The 21,816-nt window shown below is 43.6% G+C and overlaps 1 protein-coding gene across 2 annotated transcripts in view; it reads left to right on the forward strand.

Annotated features, from left to right (window-relative positions):
• Window positions 1-21,816, forward strand: part of GLI2 (GLI family zinc finger 2) — a 175,420-nt gene that overhangs the window by 16,475 nt on the left and 137,129 nt on the right. The window contains exon 1 of one of the 2 annotated variants that reach the window (XM_065751151.1): window positions 13,499-13,743. The exons of the other annotated variant lie outside the window; for it this stretch is intronic. The gene's annotated coding sequence lies outside the window, so the exon portion shown is untranslated. Of the gene's footprint in view, window positions 1-13,498; window positions 13,744-21,816 lie in introns of those variants that run through there. 2 annotated transcript variants of the gene reach the window in all.

Below are 21,816 nucleotides of genomic sequence, written 5' to 3' on the forward strand. Positions count from 1 at the left end.
GAATGTCATCCATTTGTGCTTCGTTTGCATTGGGCTTCTGCAGGGTCCTGTGTTTTCTGTAACTATCCAAGGTATTTTTAAAAGCAAAGAATTTGGCTTAGCACAGGAGTATGTAACCCCAGCCGGTGCGTAGGTGTGGAGGCCCTGGTGTGGTCTTCCATTTCCTGGTGGGCTGAAAGTCTCTGGGAAGGGCACCTTGTAGGCAACTGGAACAGATGGCGAGGGAGGGCTCCACTGTGGCCTCCCAGATGGAGAGAGAGACCCCTGTGCGAGGAGGGGAGCAGTGTGGCAGGTAAACATGGCATTTGGTGAAGTTACTGGATGAATTGTAGAGAGCATTCAAACAGCAGCACAGCATTTCAAAATAGGATTCAAGTAAGCGAAGCACCGTAGACTGTCTGGGGGATAAATAAGAGAAGAAGAGATCTAGGAAAAACCATTACCCTGGGTCCTAGGGTCCACAGGAATCAGTAAGTGAGTATAAGAAGGCTGCAAATTTGTTGCTAAAAAATCTCAGAGTGTTTGGGTGTTTGTTCTGTAGTGTAGAGGCAGCAGGGACTCGCAACTTAGTGCTGGTAACCACAGTAAGTGTAATGCATTCAGGTCTGCTTCACTCCATTACAACAGAGATTGACAAATTGGAGAGTGTTCAGGGGAAAAAAAGAAAAAAAGAAGTAACAAGAGCTTGAGGGATTGACTTATGAGAGAAGACCAAAAGAGCTGAATATGGATAACTTGGCTAAAGGATGACAAATGGGGTGGTTGAGATATAAATCTACAAATATCTGAAGGGTGTAAACACCAAGGCTATGAAGAATTATTTAGAGTGGTACAATGGGGTGTAACTAGAAGTAATGGGATGAAATTTAAGAGAAGGCAAATTTCAGTTGAATAATGGGAGAAGCTTTTTGACAGTGTGATGTATTAGACCATGGGTTGCTCTTCTAGCGGTAGTCCTATTGCTCACTACTTAGGGCATGACCCTGTTCATTGTGAAGCCAGGAATTTTCAGTCTTTATTAAGGACAGTTTCAAACTGTGCCTTGTGAGTTTTATTTGTTTGATGCAGATGTGCAGGCTGTACACAGAACTCCTTGTGCCGGTCCACGTATGTGCATCTTGATATTGCATCCTGGCATCTCGATGTCAGGTGGCTCTTGACATTGCGGCAGTGGAGGAGAGGACATGAGGCTGAGCAGCTCCTCGAGCCACAGCTCAGCCAGACAGTCCTATTGGCATGAGAAGTTGGGTCATGTCTGCTCTTTGATAAGGGCTTCCTCTTACCTCTTGCGCTTCTCCCCAGCTGAGCGTTGTACTATTACCATTTCGGGGTGAGTTCAGTTATGGTCTCTGGTATCACCATCAAAGCTATACTGCACCTGTGCGTAGAAACCAAAAAATCTTCCACTTTACTTCAAAGAAATCAAACAAGATTCCATCGATGCACATGGTCTATGGTCTTTTATAAATCTACAATACTGCACCTTAACTTTTTCTTCAGAAACTCCCAATTCTTCTCCTGCTTTTCACTTCACTTGAAATGCAAACTAAGGTCAAAGGATCACTTTCCTACTGGCAGAACACACTGCATTGTCTGTCATTTAAAATGTCCTCCACAGTAACTGAGGAAGGGTTCATTTATCTGCTCGTTATGCCTAAGCATGACTCCCTTGAATGCATCTTGCCTTTCCTTATCTTGAAGGGCTAAATTGGAAAATTAGGTAAACTAGCTGTGTAAATCAAGTTAGAACATCTCAACTAAAATGACGGTTTATCTTTCACATAGGGAAGATGGCAGAGATTCATGTAATTAGAGAACCAAATGCAGCTGTAGCACTGAACATACACTGGCAACTCAGCTATTCTTTTGGAGAGAGAGGACAGAAAACTTTAAAGTATTGGCATGCTTGGAGCATAAATGAAACGAGCTGGAAGTCTTTTATAATTGTTCTTAAATGTGTTTTGTATTGCTTGTGCTGTCCCTGAAGAGGTCTGTGTCTGTATACTTCAGGGAAATTTTTGAATTATATCTTTTCTCAGCCTGTGGGAAGAAAGAACCACTAAAGGATTTCTTTCTCCTCTGGATTAGGATATTTTCTTTGCTGAAAAATGCAGTTTTGTTCTACTCGGAACTGGATTAATTTGGTGAACACTTCTAATAGGGAATTTTGCTGCAGGGGGGGGAGGGAAATGTCATAATAATTGTGTCTTCATAGCAGCCTTTCCTGTCACTGAGGGCTGCGGTGAGAGCACACTTCTGGATAGGAGAGCTTTGCGTTGAGCCACTTTTTATACCCAGATCAAGGGTGGATGTGTGCTCAGGGCCCCTTGTCTCAGGAGAGCAGCGTAACCACTAAGCTGCCTCAAGTTTGCCACCTTAAACTAAGTGGTTTCTATCCAGCGGAAATAAATCATTTATGTCAGAATGACTCCAGAATTATTTTTTAAAAAATTGTTTGCTTTCTCTGCTGCGTAGGAGTATCAATAATTCTCTCTACCTTATTGCTGAGGCCTCTTTAAAAAGGAATTTAAATTATACAGCTGGTGGTCACTAACAGCATTTACACGAGACACTGGTGTTACTCTCTGGAGTTTGATGCATGATGCTTTAGCACCTCTGTTTGTAATTTGGGCCATACCGATTTACAAGATAGCCTGTCCAGTAGTGCTCCCCTCATGAAGAAGACAGGGCAGCGTGGTCAGGTTTATTTCCAGTTGTGTTACAAATTCCTCACATCTAAGTAATGCAATACATCATTGCAAAGCAGTAGCATGCAGAATCATAGATGTTGGGATCATCCAATCTCCAGTCCAGCCGTCCATGTACCATCAATATTGCCTGCTCAGCCGTGTCCCTAACGTACCAAATCTCTGCATTTCTTGAAGACTGCCAGGGGTGAAGCTTTTGGAGTCATGAAGGGAGGGCCTTTGGAAAGGCACCTCACACCGCAGTGAGTCTTGGGGTCACTGCAGCACTGCAGGCCACTTTCTTTGATGACAGAGGTCTTAGGATATCCTGGCACAATACAGATGTGTTCCTGCAGCTTTCTGCCCTCCCTCTACCCCTGTGCCAGGTGTATCTGTGCCACCCAGCTCCCTGGCTGCTCTTTTTGAGCTAACCTCTGCAGCAGGCCTGGGTTGCGTGGGCCATTTGGGTGTTTTCCACCTGGCCATTCAGAGCAAATAATCTGCCTCTCTGAAGGGCTGGGAGGATGATGGGAGGCCAGGGCCAGGCTGTTGCAGCAGGAGTGCTGGAGTTGGACTCCCTGAGGCCCAGTGTGCAGGAACCGAGCTAGGCAGAATGCAGGCCTGAAATAAGTGTATGTTTATCAGAGAAAAAAGTTGCCCTCTCTTCTAATCTGCCAACAGCAACACAAAATCTAGAGCCAACTTGCACAGAGAAAGGATTAATTTGCTAACGATGTTGGACCTGCATGGATGTTTGAACTGCTACTATATTAAATAGTAGTAGTTTATCTTCTTACATTTCCCCATAGCAATTGCAAAAGAGTTTCAGATGTCTGCAGCCCTTCCTGCTCTCCTTCTGCCTTGAACCAGATGTTTTGCTGACTGACTGCAAAGGATGGAGCAGCCCGGAACCCACCTTCTGGCAGGAAATGAGGAGAAGGCCAAGCAGAGGGATCGGCCCAAGTGCAGGGAACACACCTTTCTTTTTCTTCCACCATATGGGAAAACACACAAATGTGTGCACGGAAGCCACACCGTGGAAGCAGATTATTTTGTCTTGAAATACTCTATTCACTTTCTGCAGCGGCGTTTAAAGGCTGGACAGCTAATTTCACTGAAGGGTTGCATAGCTTCTCTGCTGTCGGGTCCTTTCTTGTGCTTTTATCCTCTCTCCCTCCTTTACTAATTCCTTTCTTTCATCTCCTTCAATTCCTCCTCCTCTGCCCAACACTGAGAGCCTCTGAGAGTAAATGTTTATAATGCTTCTTCAGCTTTGAATGAAATCTCTTCCAGCTTTCAAAGTAAGCTCTTTCTTTTAGTCTGCAGTAATGTAAACTTTTAACAGGAGGAATTCCCTGGATTCAGGAATGGCTTCAGGTGTCCAAGTGGTGTGATGCTCTGCAGTGCTGTGTTCTTGTAACTGGGTGTAGAAACTGCCAGCATGTGTTGCTTTCTACCTCTGCTTTCCAGTTTAAGTGTGGGTTTAGGCCTTTTATACTTGCAGCATATATTAACAGTGTTTCTTTTTGTTTACATATAAATAAACTGTCTTTCCACAAGATCTGGCAGAGGCCAAGCTTGAGTTTTAAAAAGGCGTAAATAAGCAGTGAAAGAGTTACTCTGTCGTAAGATGCATTGTGTCAACAGAAGTTTATTTACCTGTTAGAGTAGGAAGTGCCCTGACTTGTGGCAGTTTGTTACTGTTTTCTGTTTTGTTGGGTGCTAACATGGTTCTCAGTCAATTTTATATTCTGTTTTCCCACAAAAAAAAAAAAAGTGATATCCGCTTTTTTTGTTGCTGTTATTTTCCTTGGCAAAAGTTAATACTTTATTTATTGTTAGCTGCCATAGGCTGTATTTGAAGTAGGTTATCCTTGGAGATATATAATTTTACTTTGACATCCATTTAAAAATACTGAGGAGGTAACAGCAGCCATAGGTGATGGAAGCGTTTTCCTTGTTACATACTCTTTTATAACAAATGCAGATCAGCAGTGACTGAAGGTTATGATAACTAATGGCTACTTGCCCTGCTCATCTGTACTCACAAAATGAGTTTCCATTCATGCCTCTCAGTGTGCTTTAAAAAAAATTATGCCTGATTCAAGTATAAAGAAGCTGAATCACAGATGAATGGACGGTCAGGAGATATCTTGACATCTGGTGATGATGTCTGGAAACTAGGAGCCGTGGATCCCTGTCCCAGGAACAGGACCACAGCTGCACAGTACATCAAGGCTCCTTTGAGGCTGGTTTCTCAGTGAGTGATGGTCCCCACCTGTGTTACACTATGTCCTGCAGAACTTGGAGGTGCATGTTTCTTAAGGTCTCGGTCAACTGCCAGCTTAGCAGGTTGCTGTCTAGTAATGCAGAACAAGTTATACAGGATTTATTGGGATGTCCAGAGAAATCAGCTGTCTTTGCAGTACGTCCACCTTGGATGAATAATTTCTTGTCATTTTTCTCTGACAAGACAGGAAACTGGCCATGACTCTGAGCAGTGTCCTCAGCGTCTCTTGTGAGGGCTGAGAGAAGGAGCAGCACAGGAACTGTGCTCTGTTGGGCTGCACCATGAGATGTGGCTCTGGCACCTCAAAGTTGGCACCAGACAAGTGAGCCATAAAGCCACGTCCTGGTGGGGAACAAGTGATCTCACTGAAGCGGTCATATACCAATTGTGCTGGTTCAGACAGTCCCAGCCTGGAGATCTCTGATTGACTTCATTCACTGCATGGTCCCATCTGCAGATGACTTCCTGAGGTGCCAGGCTGGAGTCTTTTATCAGTGTAAAATTCCTTTGGAGCTGTAGAAATGAAAGTGGAATAATAAGTAACCAACTAGTCTTTATGTCCTGAATTGCTCTTCTCAGAAATTCTTTCTTTCTTATAATCTATGCTTACAGATCCTGATAACTGTTGTAAGAGAGTGTGTGTGTATATGAACAGGGAAAGGAGAAGGGGCAGACTGCCAGTTTTGATCAGACTGGATCTTAAACTCTGGCTTGTGTTAAGGCAGGGCTTTGTCATATACCTTTATTGTGCACTGAAAAGCAGTGTGGGACTCAGAGGGACCAGGCGTGTGACTGGGATGACTGAGAGCAGCCATCCAGGCTTGGGATTCAGATGCTGAATTATGCTGATGTCCCTAAACTTTCCTGGTTTTGAGTAACGTTTTTCTAGCTGAGGTTTTGCCAGTATGAAGCCTGAAGCCAGCTTAAGGAAACTTTATGATGTGAAAATTAAGTTTTCTCTAGTAAGCTGCAGTTTGTCAAAACAACAGCACGCATTCCAGTTGGACTACAATTTGGCAGGATGCAAAGATTTCATCTCTCCCTTTGAATATCCGAAGAAAATGGAAACCTGGCATCTTAGCGCTGCATGGATTTCTACACAGTCCTTTCAACAGCTGGGATAAGCTACTCTGCTTTATCGCACATTTCCCCTGTGTTATGAATCACCACCTTTTCTCCAGGCAGTTTGCATGCAAGGTTCTTCAGTTTTTGGAAGCTCGTATGTTTGGCTAAAGGGACAAAAAAAAAAAAAAGGAGGGGGGGGTTAAAGGGACTTGCTTAAGGATAAGATTGATCTCAAACTGGTTGTCTGATTGGAGCTGGTGCTAACTGTCATTTCTGCTTTTGGGGAAAATACTTTGTGAAAATTCACTCGATTTCCCAACAAAGCTCTTAAAAGTGTCTCACGGAAAGGAAATTCCATACGTTTTTCTGCTCTGGAAGGAAAAAAAAAGAACTTGTTTTAGCTGATGATTCCAAAATGAGAGAGAACAGCTGTCTGCACAGGCTCCTGGAGCAGGGGGCTTAAACCTTCCCTCCCCCCTCATCCCCAAGCTTCATCTGAGGCTTGGACTCACAGAGATCTCAGCTTTCTGCCAGCATCGTGGGATGGGCATCCAGGCTCCCAGCTGTAAAAAGGCAGCCCATGAGGTGGGGCTGCCTGGGAATGGCAGGAGCTGAAGGCTTTGACTGTCTGCCCAGACAGCTGGCAATTTTAGATTTCTGACCCACCCCACCCATGGTTAGCTCAAACTGGTGCACAGCCGCAGGCGTTTCCAGTTTGGACAACCTGACATGTCTCATTGGAAGCCTCTCGTGACAGGAGGCTCCTGACCACCACGGTGGCATGTTGGTGTGTATGTGATGTCATATTATTATTTATTGCTAATAATGTTTTGTAAAGCCATTTTGATTTGGAGCCTTGCTGAAGCAGAACGACCAAAACCTTGTGAACATAGCCTTCTCTGAAGGTCACCATTTGGATTGGACCTAAACAGTGGTGCCCAAAGAGTTGTCAGCAGGTAGTCAATAAACCAGAAATGTCTGAGCAGAAATGCCTCCTCCTGCTTTGTGACCTCAGCAGCAGAGAGGTTTTTCTTTTATAAAATTCACCCTTACGTGAATTCACTCACAGCTGTAAGAACTATTTGGTTCCACTCATTAGCAATGAAGCAAAGTTGTATAATAAAAAAGAAATAAAATACATCAGGTGATGTATTAGTTCCTGGGCTGGATGCAAAAAGGGCACTTAAAAGTATTAGTTGTTTCCAGATATAGTAGACATACAATTGTGTGTTTTGGAAAACATAGCCGTCTAAGTAATAGGAGGCCTCAGCCATCTACTCTACCATTAAATCTTTGCTGATCAGTATGGAGAAAATGGTTTGCTCTGTGTATATTTGTGTGAATTATGGCCTGCGTAGATCAGCACAGTGCAAACTGTGCAGTCTTCTACTATACTGTCATATCTGTACTTGCAAGAGCCAAGTTCAGAAGTTCATTGCTTGGAGGGAAAAAAAAAAATTAGGAAAGTTTGCTCTGTCTTATTTGTGCTTTTATGAAGACTGTCTGGAGCTGAATAACCCCTGGTGAACTTGCATCGTCCATCCCAGCTGCAGCCTTTCAGCTCCAACAAAGACCACTCACTAAATCCAGGAAATAGAGCGGCGCGTGGGTGAGTGAGTGACTCCACATTCACACCCTGCCTGCTGTCCGGGGAGAAAGTCTCTCCTCCCTGACCACTGCACGGTGAGCAGAACCCCGTGCATGTGTGCATGGAAAAACAATCCTTTGCCATCCACAGAAAACTGCATTTTCCATTGGATTTTTCCAGTGGTGCAGCTCTTTAGAAACCACAATAAAAACTCCGGGCTGCAGGATTTGTATTCCTTGCATAGCTCAGTGCACGAAAAGGGGAGCCAAATGGTTTTCTGGAAGCAGGATTTCAGCCACGAGCAGTGATTTAAGAGAATGAGAATATCAGTTTCCAAGAATGTTTCGTTTGGAAAACTTTGAGATTTGCTTGAGACACCACTGGTCTATCTGCTCTTCTTTGATTGCTCTGCCTCTATATATTTAGCCACTGGCTATTGTTCTTTTACCCTCCAAAAATCTGTTTTGATGCTCTAAACATCATTTTCTTTGTTATGCTAACGCAGGAGATGGAGGGCATGCAGAGAAAGAGATAAAAGCGGTGTTGTTTTATGGATCTACCCAGTGTGCTTCACAGGAACTTTTAAGTACTGTGCACAGCACTCCATAGTGGGGTAAATGCTCTTTAAGACCGTTTACAAAACATGAACAAAAGAATATTAACAAAGATGAGTAAGCATGGATTTCCTTATTTCACAGGTGCAGAAACAAAGCTCTGTGAAGCTTTATTGTCAGTACAGGGTCTGCCAGGCATAAATGGTGAGGCTCAAGCTTCAGAGCCATGGTGTCCATGTGTCATGGTGACCTCAGTTGGAAGGAGCCAGAAAATCTAGCAACTAAGGAACATGCTGGATAGTTAATACCTTAGGCATCGGTCTTGGCCACTTGTGGGATGTGACATGTTTAAGAGATGTTAGGTGACGTGGATTTCTGTTGCTGGGGGAAGAAGCAGCTCAGAACTTCAACTGCCTCCCCAAGAAGCTGTTCCATGTTGGATAAGTGAACTTTAATTTTGAACTAAAATTTAGGCGTTACGATAATTAAAGCCCAGAATTTTCCTCCCCATCATGCTGACAGTTCCCTCCTACTCTTCTAGAGAAAAGAGGAGGCTCAGGGGAGACCTTATCACTCTCTACAACTCCCTGAAGGGAGGTTTTGGTGAGGTGGAAATCAATCTGTTCTCCCAGGTAACAGCAACAGGACGAGAGGTGATAGCCTTAAGTTGCACCAGTAAGGTTCAGTTTGGATATTAGGAGGAAAGATTTCTTGGCCAGAAGAGTGGTGAGATATCGGGACAGGCTGCCCAGGGAGGCGGTGGAGTCAGTGTCCCTAGGGATGTTCAAGAACTGTGGAGATGTGGCACGTGGTTAGATGAGCTGACAACTGTGCTAGTTGATCTTAAACATCTTTCCTACCTCAGTGATTCTGTGAAGCTATGAAATGAAGCAGAGGGGTGGTTGGACCCAAAAGAGCACTTAGTGAGGAGGAGTGCCTTACAGGGCCCCTGTGTTCCTCCAGTGCAGCTCTGTGTGAAGTTCACCCTATTTGACTGCTGACTTGAGATGCTCTCTGTACGCACTGTGTTTGGGGATGTTCTTGGTCAGCACATGCTCAGGAGCTTTTTCAGAATGAGATTTTTGGCTGGATCAGTTCCCCGAAACAATCGATACTGTGGTTGCATTAACCTGAATGCAAGTGAAAGGGAAGGAAGATGGGAACAGGAGGCAAGATGGAATTGTAGCATCCCTGGAGTAGTTTGGTGTAAGCTGCTTCCTTGGTTGCTGAGGCAGGCTGCGTTTGGGATGGCTGGTGGGGCATGAAGGTGAACGAAGTCTGAGTGAGAGTGCAGCATAAACATTTGCTGGTTGATCTGCAGGCCTCCGGAAGTAATCCTGGATGTCAGCTACTACACAACCTAAATAATATCATCTCTGGGGCTTTATTTATTTAAATCAGTTGGCCTTGCAGTGGTTTTATCCGCCCTTAGTCTTGTTTCTGTAGCATGATACTGCTGCTTATCAGTCACTAGGATTACGCTGCAGCTGGAACCACAGCACAGGGTGAGTGGCTCCAGGAGAGCTGGTCCCCTGGGGCTGCTCGGAGCAGATGTGCACCAAGAGCTCTGCCTTCTGCAAATGTCAGCCTGTTTTCTCTCTTCTGTCTGGAGGTTTCTACATCTTCACAACTGTACTTACAGCTGTTTTGTTTTTGTTTTTAAAGTTTCCCGCAGCATCAAGACACAAACTGCTTTTGGTCTTAACTGCCTGCAGCTAGTTGTTTCCTCCCTGCCATTTGTGCTAGTGCCCAGGGATGTGAGCTGACCGTCCCAGTCCAGGCTGCTTGTGAGCTGCTCGCTGCATGCTGTTAGCTCTGGTTTAGTCATCTCCCAACAGGCTTGCCAGTAAGCTGGAATCATCTGTCTTGCAAATGGCCTTGTCTTTAATTAGAAAATCTTTAATGTCTTCTGAGTCACACATGGGTGCCAGAGTTTGCAGCTCCGTGATGGAAGTTTGCAGCTCTGTTGCTTTGCTGGTTCTGGGGTGTAATGTTTTAAAAAGTAATGTCTCGGGACTCTGGATAACAGTATCTGTTAAGCCCTATTAGTAGATATTCCACAGGTTAATTCTGGATAAAAAAAAAAAAAAAAAAGGGAATCTGTTTGTTTATTTTTTTCCCAACGAAACAGTAGAAAAAATTTTCAATTCATTTTCTCATCTTTATCCCCCATGGCCAGCTGTATGAGCATGCTATTTTTGTTTGCCTGGTCTGTGTGCAAGTGCTAATGTTTTTTTTCTGTTTTTGTTTTGTCCTGCAGTCCAGTACTCTGAGCCTTGTCTGCTCTGTGACAAGCATTAGATTGTTTCTCTATTAATCACATGTCCTTCCTGGCAGCAACTTTCACTGCCTGGCTGCTGCCACCAAGTTTTGTGTATGCAGGGTTGCACTGAGAGAGCAGCGTACGCTTCCACTCTGCAAGTTCTTTCTGATGAAAATGCTTTGCAGGAATGCTGTGATGCTGCAGCTAGTTCAGAAAGCATGTAGGTTTCTTGGTTCATCTCTCTTTTCCATGTCATTGTTGTGAGGAAGGAGCTTACTTTGCTCCAGAGCAGGAAGGAGCCCAATGCAAGGGAAGGTCCTTGAGCAAGTTCTCTACATAAACCCTTGGAAACTCTTCTGAAATTGTAGGAACCAGAATGGCGTGACCATGGTTGAACTCATGGAGCTGTGGAGAACGCTGAGACTTTCCACTGAGATTAGGAGGAGCTGCCATAGGAGAGAGACATAGCTTGAGGCCAGATGGACCACGAGTCTCATGTTCCCCATGCCATTCCTATAAGTTGTTCCAGTAAGCTGTGGGATCAGGAACAGATGCTGCCTCTTTCCAGAGACTAAAAAGTTGTGGACAAAGCTCAGAGCTGTACAGAGAAGACTGTTAATGAAATAAAACAGCTTCTCAAGGAGCAGCGTGTTGTGCTTTGTCCACAAAGGAATTGGTCTTTCATGAAAGACTTGTGTTCCTTGGATTTATTTATTTTATTTTCCATTGAATGAGCGAGATTGTTTAAAAAGGGTGGTGGGGAGGGAAAGGGCACTGGGGAAAAGCCCCCTCCTATACTCACTCATCAATTCTTATTGCATTAAAAAATTAAATTAAATTGCCACTTTCTTCAGAAGGAAGTGTAAAGCTTTCATAGTTCTGTTATTTAATTTCCCAACTGGATATGAAATTAAGGAAATTGTAATTGTTTGACCTCTCGCATCAGGGAGTCTAGGTATTTTTCTTTTTTTTCACAGGAGTACATCTGTATGAAGGTAATGGCTTCCCCAGAGGCTCTGCTTCTTGTAAAATACAATCTCATGGATTAAAATATATCTCCTCATGTTGGTGCTTTTGCACACTTGTGACCTGTCTTGGGTTTGAGTTTGGGGTGGCTGTCTGAAAGCTGTCAGCACACTTCCTTCTGGTGAATTGCTCTTCCTGAATTTGTCCATTGATTAAATCCTCTGGATTTGGTCACTTGTCTTCCTTACACAGTTCAGTAGTTTTTCCTCACTAAGCGTTGCTAATGTGTCTTCCATAAACTTGCAGCTTTTTGAGCTTTGATCCAGGAACCTTTCCAAATTCAGCAAAAACCAAAGAAGTGAGACTTCTTTTCCCCCCCTTTTCTTTGTTGTCCTTTGTTACTGAAAAGGGCTGCAAATATTTAATAGCATTTAAAGCCAGACAAAAAAATAAAAAGTACAAAGAACACCTCTTTTGGTGATTTCTCTAAAACACCAGTTGATTATTGTTGGCAGGGACATCATACTGGAAAGGACTAGTTGTTCTGCGTGGTTTTGAGGCCAGAAAACTGCTGAGATCACCCCTGGTGGCTGGGTGGAGCTCACTGGGTACCTGCCCAGGAGCCACAGGGTCCCCACACAGCTGATGGACCTCTCTTCAGGAGAGGAAATAGGTTGATCCCAAAGAACAAAGCTCATCTGCACCAAGGGGCAAAACAACCCATGCCAAACGATGCTGATGATGCAGAAAATGTTGATCTTGAGATCTCTGTGCCCGCAGAGGGGGTTGGAACTAAATAATCTTTAAGGTCCCTTCCAACCCAAGCCATTGTGTCTATGACCAGCTGCATATGTGGTTTTTCAGGGGACCTGATGTACTGCCCTACAGAGCAGATAGGTCACAGTGTGGGAGTGAGGATGCATTTATTTTGAGGGCTCCCGAGGAGAACTTTTTGTCCTGAAGTCAGCACTTGGAGAGATTTCCCACGTCCCAGGAATGGGAGCTGCAAAATTGCCACCAGGGTGAGGATATTGTACTCAGAAAGAAAAAATGAGTGAACACCAACCTCACCGGTATGTTCAGCGCTCAGTGATAGTGATGAGTTCAGCTTCCAGCCTCCAGTATTCCAGCCCCCACTGCCCAAATGGGCCACACAAGTGGCCTTACACACACCCCATGGCAGCTGATGCAGCAGCCCAGCTTGTGCAATGGGAAGAAATTGGCAGGAGAGGACTGCTGGAATGGCTTCGGGAGTTCAGTGCAGAGAGAGGTGACTTTGGCAAGGCCGTGGAAGAAATTGCATCTAGATCTGCTCAGGAGCTGAGGCCCATTGTGTTGCATCTTTACATAAGCCACAGCTTCTAATATCTAGAGTACATACATGTGCTTTTAGTAAGTAGAAATGCTCTTATTTCTTTCCCTTTCTCCAGTCCCTATTGCTCTAAGGGCGAGGAAGCTTCCCACCTTGCCCAAACAAGAAAGCGGAGTGCTCACCATGCTGCAGGGCTCCCCCCAGCCCTGTGCAGCCAGAGAGGCATCCACAGGAGTACCGTGGGGCTGCCCTGTACTGCCCAGCTGTGTCAGAACGCTGCCGGAGCTTTGCCTGCACCGGGCACACAGCTGCAAAGCAGCAGCAGCAGCAGCCAGCTTGCTGACAGCACAGCTCCGGCACCGCGAAGAATCGAGCCCTTTGTATTTAACTGTCCAGACCTAATGCACTGACATGGTCGTCATCAGATACAGTTGACACATGTTTAAATGGTCTATCTGGCTGCTTTGAACAAGTGGGAATGTGTTCTTGGGCCGGCCCGCTCTCTGCATTTCTACAGAGTTTCCCACTGTCCATTTTCCATAGTTACAGCAATTACGCGGAATCCAGGGCTGCAGCGGCTGCATGCACTGACTCTAAAACCACACCTGTGGCTTTTTTGTGTCGCGTATAATTCATTACTGAGTGATGCTTCCTGCCCTGTCTTCTTTGCTCCTCGATGAATGAGCAGTGCAGCCAAATCAGCTTAGTGCTTACTAAAGCGTCGGCTTGCGTTCAGCTGTGGCTCCGCCGTGAGTCGTGCAGGGCCGTATTTGTGTTGGTACGGCTGGGTGCTCACGGGAGGCTCCAGCTCTTTTGATATCGGATCCTCTCACAGCTTGCATGTCCTGCCTCAGCTTTCTTTTCCCTTCCAGAGGCATGAATCACTGTGTCTTTGCAGAGCTTCCAATGCGCAAAAGTATTTGTGCTGAAACCTCACCGGGCTGTAATTAATCTGTAGACGAAAGGAAATGTTTTTGTGACAGCTAAATGAAGACGAAATAATGTGATGTGCTGAAAGGTATGCTCAGCAGTCTGATTTGGGGTCTGAAGTTTATGTGCGTTTAGCTTTACAGTGAGCTGGAAAACATTTGAAACTCGAATTGCCTCAAGTTCCAGTTAGTCACAAACAGAAGTATACAGAGCAAAAACTGCACATAACCATCTAGCAATATGCAGAAAATAGAACTGAGCTTTTTAAAAATGGCACCCTGTTATTCGGAGGATTTGAAAGTATCAGGAAGCGTAAACATGTAAGATGCAGAGGAGTGCTTTACACGTGCTTCATGCATTGGATCTGTACAAGGAGAGTACATTCCAGTGAAGGAGGCTGTCTCTTTTGTTTTTAGTCATGCTGGGATAGAAAACATCTGATAATGTAAAAAATAATAATAGTAATAATTGCAGACTTTTGAGGTTTTTTTTTTTTTTTTTTTTTTTTTTTTTTTTTTAATCCAGATTTAGACTGGCTTGCAGAGGAAGGGAGTTGCTGGTCATCTTGTTTGAAAGTTAACCATTTCTCCAGTGCAGGAGTTTTTGTTTGTTTGTTTGTTTTTTAGTAAAGAAAGTAGTTCTCTGAGTTCGTGTTTCAGCTTGTTCACCATTGGCTTTACACTGTGATGCAAGCTCTCTCACGTTAGTTAATAGGTAGCTGAGAGTCACTAATTTTAGGCCATGACATTGAGTCCTTAGTGCTCTGAGAGATCATTCTGTTACCTGAGACCTCAGTTCCACTTGAGTAGAATCACAGAATCCTGGAAATTCTGTGTGGAAGTGACTTTTGGGGGTCCCTAGTCCAGCCTCAGGGGGGGGGTAGGGGGGGCCTGTCATCAGCACCACGTTGAGTTGGTCATAGCTTGTCCAGTGGGGTCTTGAGAACCTCCAGGGATGAAGATGCCCCAGACTCTTGCTGTGGTCTGTTCCAGCAGTGCAGGACCCTGCTAGAGAAAAAACTTTCCGAATGTCCTGCCTTCATTTCATTTCCAAATGTCATGCCTTCAGCTTCAGCGGTGGGCAGGTACTAGAGCACATCAGACAAATCTTCACCAGTCCATTAACTATAGGGAAGTTTGCATCTGAATATTTCATCGTGGCTGTGTCATACCTATAACTTAGTATCATTACAAGACTATGACAATACTGCTATTACTACTACTATTATTATCATCATCAGTTTATAGGTAATACGAATCTCACATCTCAGCTTGTTATCGTGTGGGCAGAGTCACATACTGGCATGAGAGTGAGTTGGATTCTGCTGTGACTTCAGCATCATCCACAAAATGATCAAGTACTGTAAATTTACATTATAATTATGATGTCAGTCAGAAACAATATAACTTGATTTTCAGAGGATACACCCTGGGAATTTGTAGGGAATATATTTGCCTCATTTGGAAGCTGGATAAGTCCTAAAAGAAATGTTTCAAGAATATATATGTGGTTCAACGATATTACATTCAGCATGTATTTTCCAATTAGCCCAAGTTTTAAGACCAGAACATTTTTTGCTTCTGTTTTATATACTTACCACAGATGAACTCAGGATTCTGAACCATCTGTTTGGCAATGAAATTTACACCTGCCACACCAATGGCAATACCTTTTTTCTTTGTTTTCTTTTCTTTTGTCTGAGATGTGAATTATTCATTCAAGTAAACAAGTTGTAGATAATTTAAATCTTGAGAAATGAATGATGCAGGGAAAGTACTTTGGTTAAGACATACATCAGTATACTTAAGATTGTGGTGAATTGGCTGTTGAACTTAAGAAGCACTTTATGCTGAGAGATTGCTCGAGTACCCAGCTCCTTTTGGCCATGTGATTTTATTTAAAACATCTCAAAACGATGTGTCCTCCACTTTTGAATGATGCTGTTACTTCAGTCATGCTTCTCTGTTGTGGAAGTTTTCCAGTGTCATTTGGAAGAACAGCTGCTTCTCACTGTCACATGGAGGGGATTATTTCTCTTCAAGGCACACCTTTGTGATATGAAGGAACCCCTCTTCCAACAGCAGCTGGCTGTGTTTCTGCTCGCGCTCGTGTCTGATACCAGCCAGACACTTTATGAATGAGCAGCACCCGGTGCCTCTGAGCACCCTGGGTGCTTTCTGGTAATTTGCTTTCTTACCTTCCTCCCTCTTTCCTCCCCTTCCCCCTCACAGTTTCTACTACACTTTCTCTTGTAGACGGCAATATAGGATCGGACTGCTTTTCATTTCCATCACTTTTCCCTGCTGTGACTGAATCTGTGGCAATTAAATTTTAATTGAGATGCACACTGCTTAAATAGACACAAGACAGCTACAGCTATTGCTAATTAATTTTCTTCCAAAATGACAACATTTAATAATTACATTCCATGTCACTTACATTATTTATACAAGCTTAACTCTGGGAATTTTTTTAAAGGCACGTCAGCTGTGAAAGTGCTTTATGGTGTTAATCTCCTGTAAGGCAATTGTGATTAACTTGAAAAGGGAAAGGATGTTTATGGTGCATTTAGTAAATTAGCATGTAGCTCTGCAAGTTTCAGTAGAAAAACACTGAAACATTTGTATGAATGCATAGTAGTATTTCTCGTTATAGCATTCGAATCCAGAGAAGCCCTTATAGTAACAATTTTCACTCCTGTGTCATCTTTCGTCTGAGGGTCCCAGTGTACTTTTAGCCTATGAGTGAACAAGCTCACGCTTTAGGGCAGAGATGTCCCTCAGTTTCTCACTTCACCTTTCATAGCACAGAGAGATCACCCGCTGCCCCAGCCTGCAAAATTCCACACCCACTGCTCCCTCGCTGCAATAGCAGGCAATGAAAATGACCTTCTTGTGTTTTAGTATGAAGAATCCATCAGTGGTTGCTGTCAGACAAGGTGTTGGATGAGAGGGACCATTTGTCTGTTGCAGCGTGACAGTCCTTACGCAGCACTGTGACAATGTGGGGAGCCTGCCTGCAGGAGAACACCTAATTGCCATATCATGGCACAACTGGGTGCTTGCAGAGCAGCAGAAACATCAGCTCCGAGCTTCCAGTGTTCACCAAACAGGTGGCAGCTTCTCGGGACAGCTGCGAGGTGAATTCTCCCAGCCTTTCCCACAGGGTGAGTTACACAAGCCCCCTGCGCAGAACAAAGGAGCTGGATGTCGAGGTGGGATGCATCAGCCTCAGGGATTTACTGGCAGATCACAGAGCTACGGGAAGCCCTGCAGAATTGAAGGGTGTTTCTTTTCCACTGTCAGGGTCCTGCTTGAGGTGAAACTTATAACTGGGAGCTACAGTGGAGGGATTTCGTGGGTTAGAGAAATAAACGGGGGAGGGGGGAGCAGATTAAGACTGTGATCCCCTGGGGGACCAAAGACCTACAAAAGTCAAAACTAGGTGAGAAAAATGACTGTGAGCACCTGGCTGTGTGTATTTCCTCTGTTTCCATAAGGCAACTGTTTAAAAAGCTCTGTGGCTTTCATGATTGCTATCATGTATCATTCTGGGAGTAGTGTATGTCTGTGTTTACTTAAGGATGCTGGGGATTAGTACTGGTCATGGGTTGGATTAGTGTTGGTAACATGTTGGGTGGACCAATCCCCTTACAAGAAGGCACAACAGATTGTGTTGAGAAGTGTTCTAGAAATTGCAAGAAATGTAATTGTGCTGCATGCTGACAAGGTCAGAGATCCGGGGGTTGTGAACAGGGCCACTAGGCAGTTGAGTGTCTTGGAAAAAGGAAAATATGACCAAACATCAAATAGGGGTATAGTAAAGATCTCCTGTTGGGTATATGAGGCTATCATATGCTACTTGTTGTCCGTTTATCTTTGTGTCCAACCTCATGTTTGATCATGAGTTGAATGATAAAAAAAAAACCTTTCTTCCTCCTTTGCTTTATTTTTCCCTGAACTTTGACAATAGCAATACAGACACTTACAGATATTTATCTCTGTATACTTCTTATATCTACTTCTATACTTACAGATACTATACAGATATTTACTTCTATTTTAGCATCTGTTTGTTTCTTGTGCACCATTGCAGGATGGCATGGTTTGGTACTTCAAAAAAAGAAACCCAACAAGGTGCAATTTCCTAAAGTGATGGAAAGCTTTTGGCGCCTTTATTTTAATGCTATTCTCAGTAGATTGTAGCCTATTCTACCTTTCTGCTATGCAGGTACCACAGTTAATTATATGCAGATTACTGTGCTTATCCGTCATAACAATTCTAGGCAAAGATGCAGTGTTGGTAGCATGGAGGGGTGAGATGCTGGTGTGTGCAGTCCCCTGTCTCTTGTCTCCATGTCCTGGGAAGTGAGGGCTGCTCCATTGCATCTGACCAGACAGGAATAATTTACTTTTGTAACAAACAGACCTTTTCCTCCGTGTGTTTTCCCTGGAGTAATTTGCACATGATGCTGTTTGCTTTGAGGTCTCGCAAGCACTGTGATTTGCATCTGGTGCTGGAGTGACTGACAGTTTGTTCCTTTGATTGCTGATTCTCACAGTTCTGAAATATGCCTTTACCAGCCACAGGGTTGAGTAGCTGTAGGGCTGCAACCAGGATCTGGTGAAAGCTGGTAGGGATGCATGGTATGAGTGGCACTGTCCAGGTCCCAGACAGAAGACAGGGCAGGAGCCACATGACTTTGGGGCTGTTTGTAACACTGAATGGACCCCTTCCCCCAAAGGGAAGGCTTAAATATTAATGAATGTTTACTGCTACCAGTCTTCTTATTTAAAAATCCCAACGGGGTACAGAGATGAAAAGTCAACCTTGTGTGAGCCGCAGGTCCTCTTTTCTGAAGGCATTTGCCTGGATGTATTCACACGAATACTGATCTTCAGTTCCAGAAGAGCTGAAGAAATGTGTCTGATGTTTTCTCAGCACACTGCTAGTGATTTGGGGATGGCCAGCAGTTTTTGTTCTCAAAAGATAACGTTTTCTCAGTTACTTCGGTGAACATTTTATAAGCTAGTAATAAATCTGTGTGAATCTGAGTTTGCAGTGGAAGTACTGGCTCCAGAATAGAAAACGCGTTGAGCTGTCTCACGTGTAATGAAAGGCTGGGAAAAGCCCAAGAGGGAAAAGTGGTACAAATGTTGGGAAGCCGTGGACAGAGTTTAAAGATGAGAAGTTGTGTGGGCATCTATAACTGGTGACATCTCTCCACTTCTATAAAAATTCAGGCTGAGGTGAATGACTGTAGAAACAGGAGATTGTCGGTGTTTCATTTCTTTAGAGATAAAAACCTAACTTGCTTTTCAGTCAAGTGTTAGGTTATGACAGCAATTAGGATGAATACTTGGAGAGATGTTTCAGTACTTCTGGTGTATAATTTTGAATGTCAAGGTGCTCTGACACTGTGTGTGATACAGGACAAGTTAGTTATGAAAAAAAGAGTTATAAAAAGGATTGTTCCCTTCCCTGGGGAAAAATACAGTGCAAAGAGAGTTAACTGAAGCACTCTAGTATTTCTGCTAAAATCAGAAAAATGTATCCGGAGGGGTACATTCACTGGTTCTTGATTTTCCAGGTAGATCTGATTCTTATCTTGGACACAAGCAGAAGGTGGCCAAAGTCAATAGCTTCACTGATGAAAATAAGTATGAATGGGAGTAGAAGTAGATTGATATCTCTGGTCCATTTGACCAAAGCGACTCAACTGGCACATACCTTGGCCCTGACTGAACGAAGCACGTATGCATTTGCTGCAGTCTCCCAGAAGCCAATGAGACTGAAAGCACAGTGTGGTGAGTTTTGGAGGGCTTTGAATGAAGAGACAATGAGTGAGGCAAAACAAAAGAGCAAGCCATCAAAGCATATAAAGCAAAATGACAGGAACAAAGAGACAAGCTAGAAAAATGCTCTTTGCTCCCACATTCTGAATGGCTGTAAAATCAGCTTTGTGCTCATTAGAGCCAATGTAAAGGAACTTGCTGTAAATGAAAATGAATGGCTTAGAGGCTGGTGTTTTGAGTTCAGACATGTAGGTGAGTGCAAGAAGCACAAGGAAATGCCAAACTCTTGAAGCCATTGTGCAGAAGAAAGGAGCAGGAGTCAGAGGTGGCCTACGGGCAAAAAAAAAAATTGCAGCGAGCTTAGAAGAAAGTGAGGACTGTCTCAGGTTTCAGATTTGAGTAACAAACAAGATACTTTTCACCTCTACAGCGTTTGGCACCCTTTCATCCATGACTAGAATGCTGTGAGGAGCTACTGGAGAGCAGGCTGATGGTTGCATGTTGATGGTGGGAATCAAATCTGAACTAGGATGATCTGTGAGTGAAATGTAGGAAAGATCTAGGGAAGAGAAAGCCCATAGGTAGCTGTGAAGGGAAGAGGAAGATGGAATGAGAGATAGGGACGCAAATGGGATTTTGCCTTGAGTATGGCAGACTGTGTTTCTGAGGATAAAGCAGGAAGAAGACAGATAGGGAAAGAAGAGCAAGAAAAGTAGCTGTGATGGGTTAGAAGATGGTTGTGGAGGAGTGAGGTGATGAGGAAGAGGGCAGATTAGATGTTAGGAGCTGTTGATGGGAGGTGAAAGACTTGTCTGTTTCTCTAGGAAGAACTCAACAAGGTTGTATGCAGAAAAAAAGGTACAAGCATAGAAGATAATTATTGTATGCAGTAAATAAATAATGTACAATTACTGCAAGATGAATAAATACTACTAGTGGTAGAACTAAAAAGCTTAGATATCTAACTTTGGCTTCTTTTATATTTGTTTAAGAGCCCTGTCTTGAAGAATTTAGACTTATCCTTTATATTATGTCTTAAATTAGATAGTGCCGGGCAGGAAAAGTAAACAGGATATTAGTAGCAAGAGGGTCTTCTCAGGATAGTCTTTATGATTTCGTTCTCTTGTTTAAGGAAACAATGAAAAACATTGTTTTCATGTGTTGTCAAGTGGCCACAGCAGTCACTGTGCCCCAGAGTTTGGCACAGCAGCTGAAATGGCTATAGGGACATCCAACAGATGAGAATGCTTTCTCCTCTGCTCAGCCTCTGGCCTGATCACCACAAAACACACTTTTGCTTGACTTGCTTTGACTGTTCAGTTATGTGCACACAACACGGTTCCTGAAGCATTCTTCTGGGCCTTAGCAACCAGCTGACATTTGCTAAAAGTTTACTATTAGCCTGGTTTTTGTTTCAGTGAGTTTTGTGGATGTGAGATGTGTGGCATGTCAGCTCTACTCATTGGTATATGTGAAAGAGATACTGCAGAGCAGCAGAGGAGGAGGCTTCCCCACACTTCCACTTTTCTGTAGGTTATGGAGGCACTGCTGCTTAGGGAGAGAAAGGTAGACTTTCCCTTTTATAGCAAGAGAAAGAATTCAATCATAATGTTCTCTATTATTATTATTATTATTTTATTTTTGATGCTGCCAGGAACTCTCCTGACCAAGAAACCAAGTCAGTTCGTGTAGGAAACCAAGCAAAAACTGCGTGATACTCTGTTGGTCAACAGTTGTATATCTGTCTCAGTCATCAAAATACTTGTAGCACAATAGACATAACTGCATAGTAAAGGAATGTGAGCTCGGCAGTATTGCCACTGGCAGGATGTAAACACTTTAGAGTTTATCAGTACTTTGGGAGATGTTTATTACTTTAGTCTTACTAAGCCCTTATCGCAAAAGGAAAAACACAGAAATTGGAAGGTGGGTATTTTGCTAATCAGCAGAGATAGTCATGGTAAGATTCAATGATTGTAAAGGCAGATGTTCTGATCTGTGAAGGTATGATAAATCCACCATTTATAACACAGATCCATATGATGTAAGATCAGAGAAGATTGGGGTCCTCATCTAGTTTCTTTGTAATACTATCAGAGAACTTTCCTGTACTTAAGCCCATGTATGTCCAGTAATGAGTCCTAGACTACAGCAGATCTTCTGGCAAAGTTCTCTGAACAGTGTCAGCTCTGCAGTGTTAGAGAGTCCATCACCATTGTGAATTCAGCGCTTTTCTCTGCTGAAGCCAGGAGCCTTGTTTCTGATCTGAATTTCATGTTTTACTTTTAGCTTTTAGTTCCTGTAATTGGTAGTAGGCAACCGTGATTGGTTTAGCAGTAGGTTCTTGTAATGTCCACTATCTCTGA

The sequence above is a fragment of the Cyrtonyx montezumae genome, unplaced genomic scaffold (assembly GCF_038088225.1).
Source record: "Cyrtonyx montezumae isolate F1298 unplaced genomic scaffold, pur_monq_1.0 scaffold_7, whole genome shotgun sequence".
In the NCBI taxonomy this organism is placed as follows: domain Eukaryota; kingdom Metazoa; phylum Chordata; class Aves; order Galliformes; family Odontophoridae; genus Cyrtonyx; species Cyrtonyx montezumae.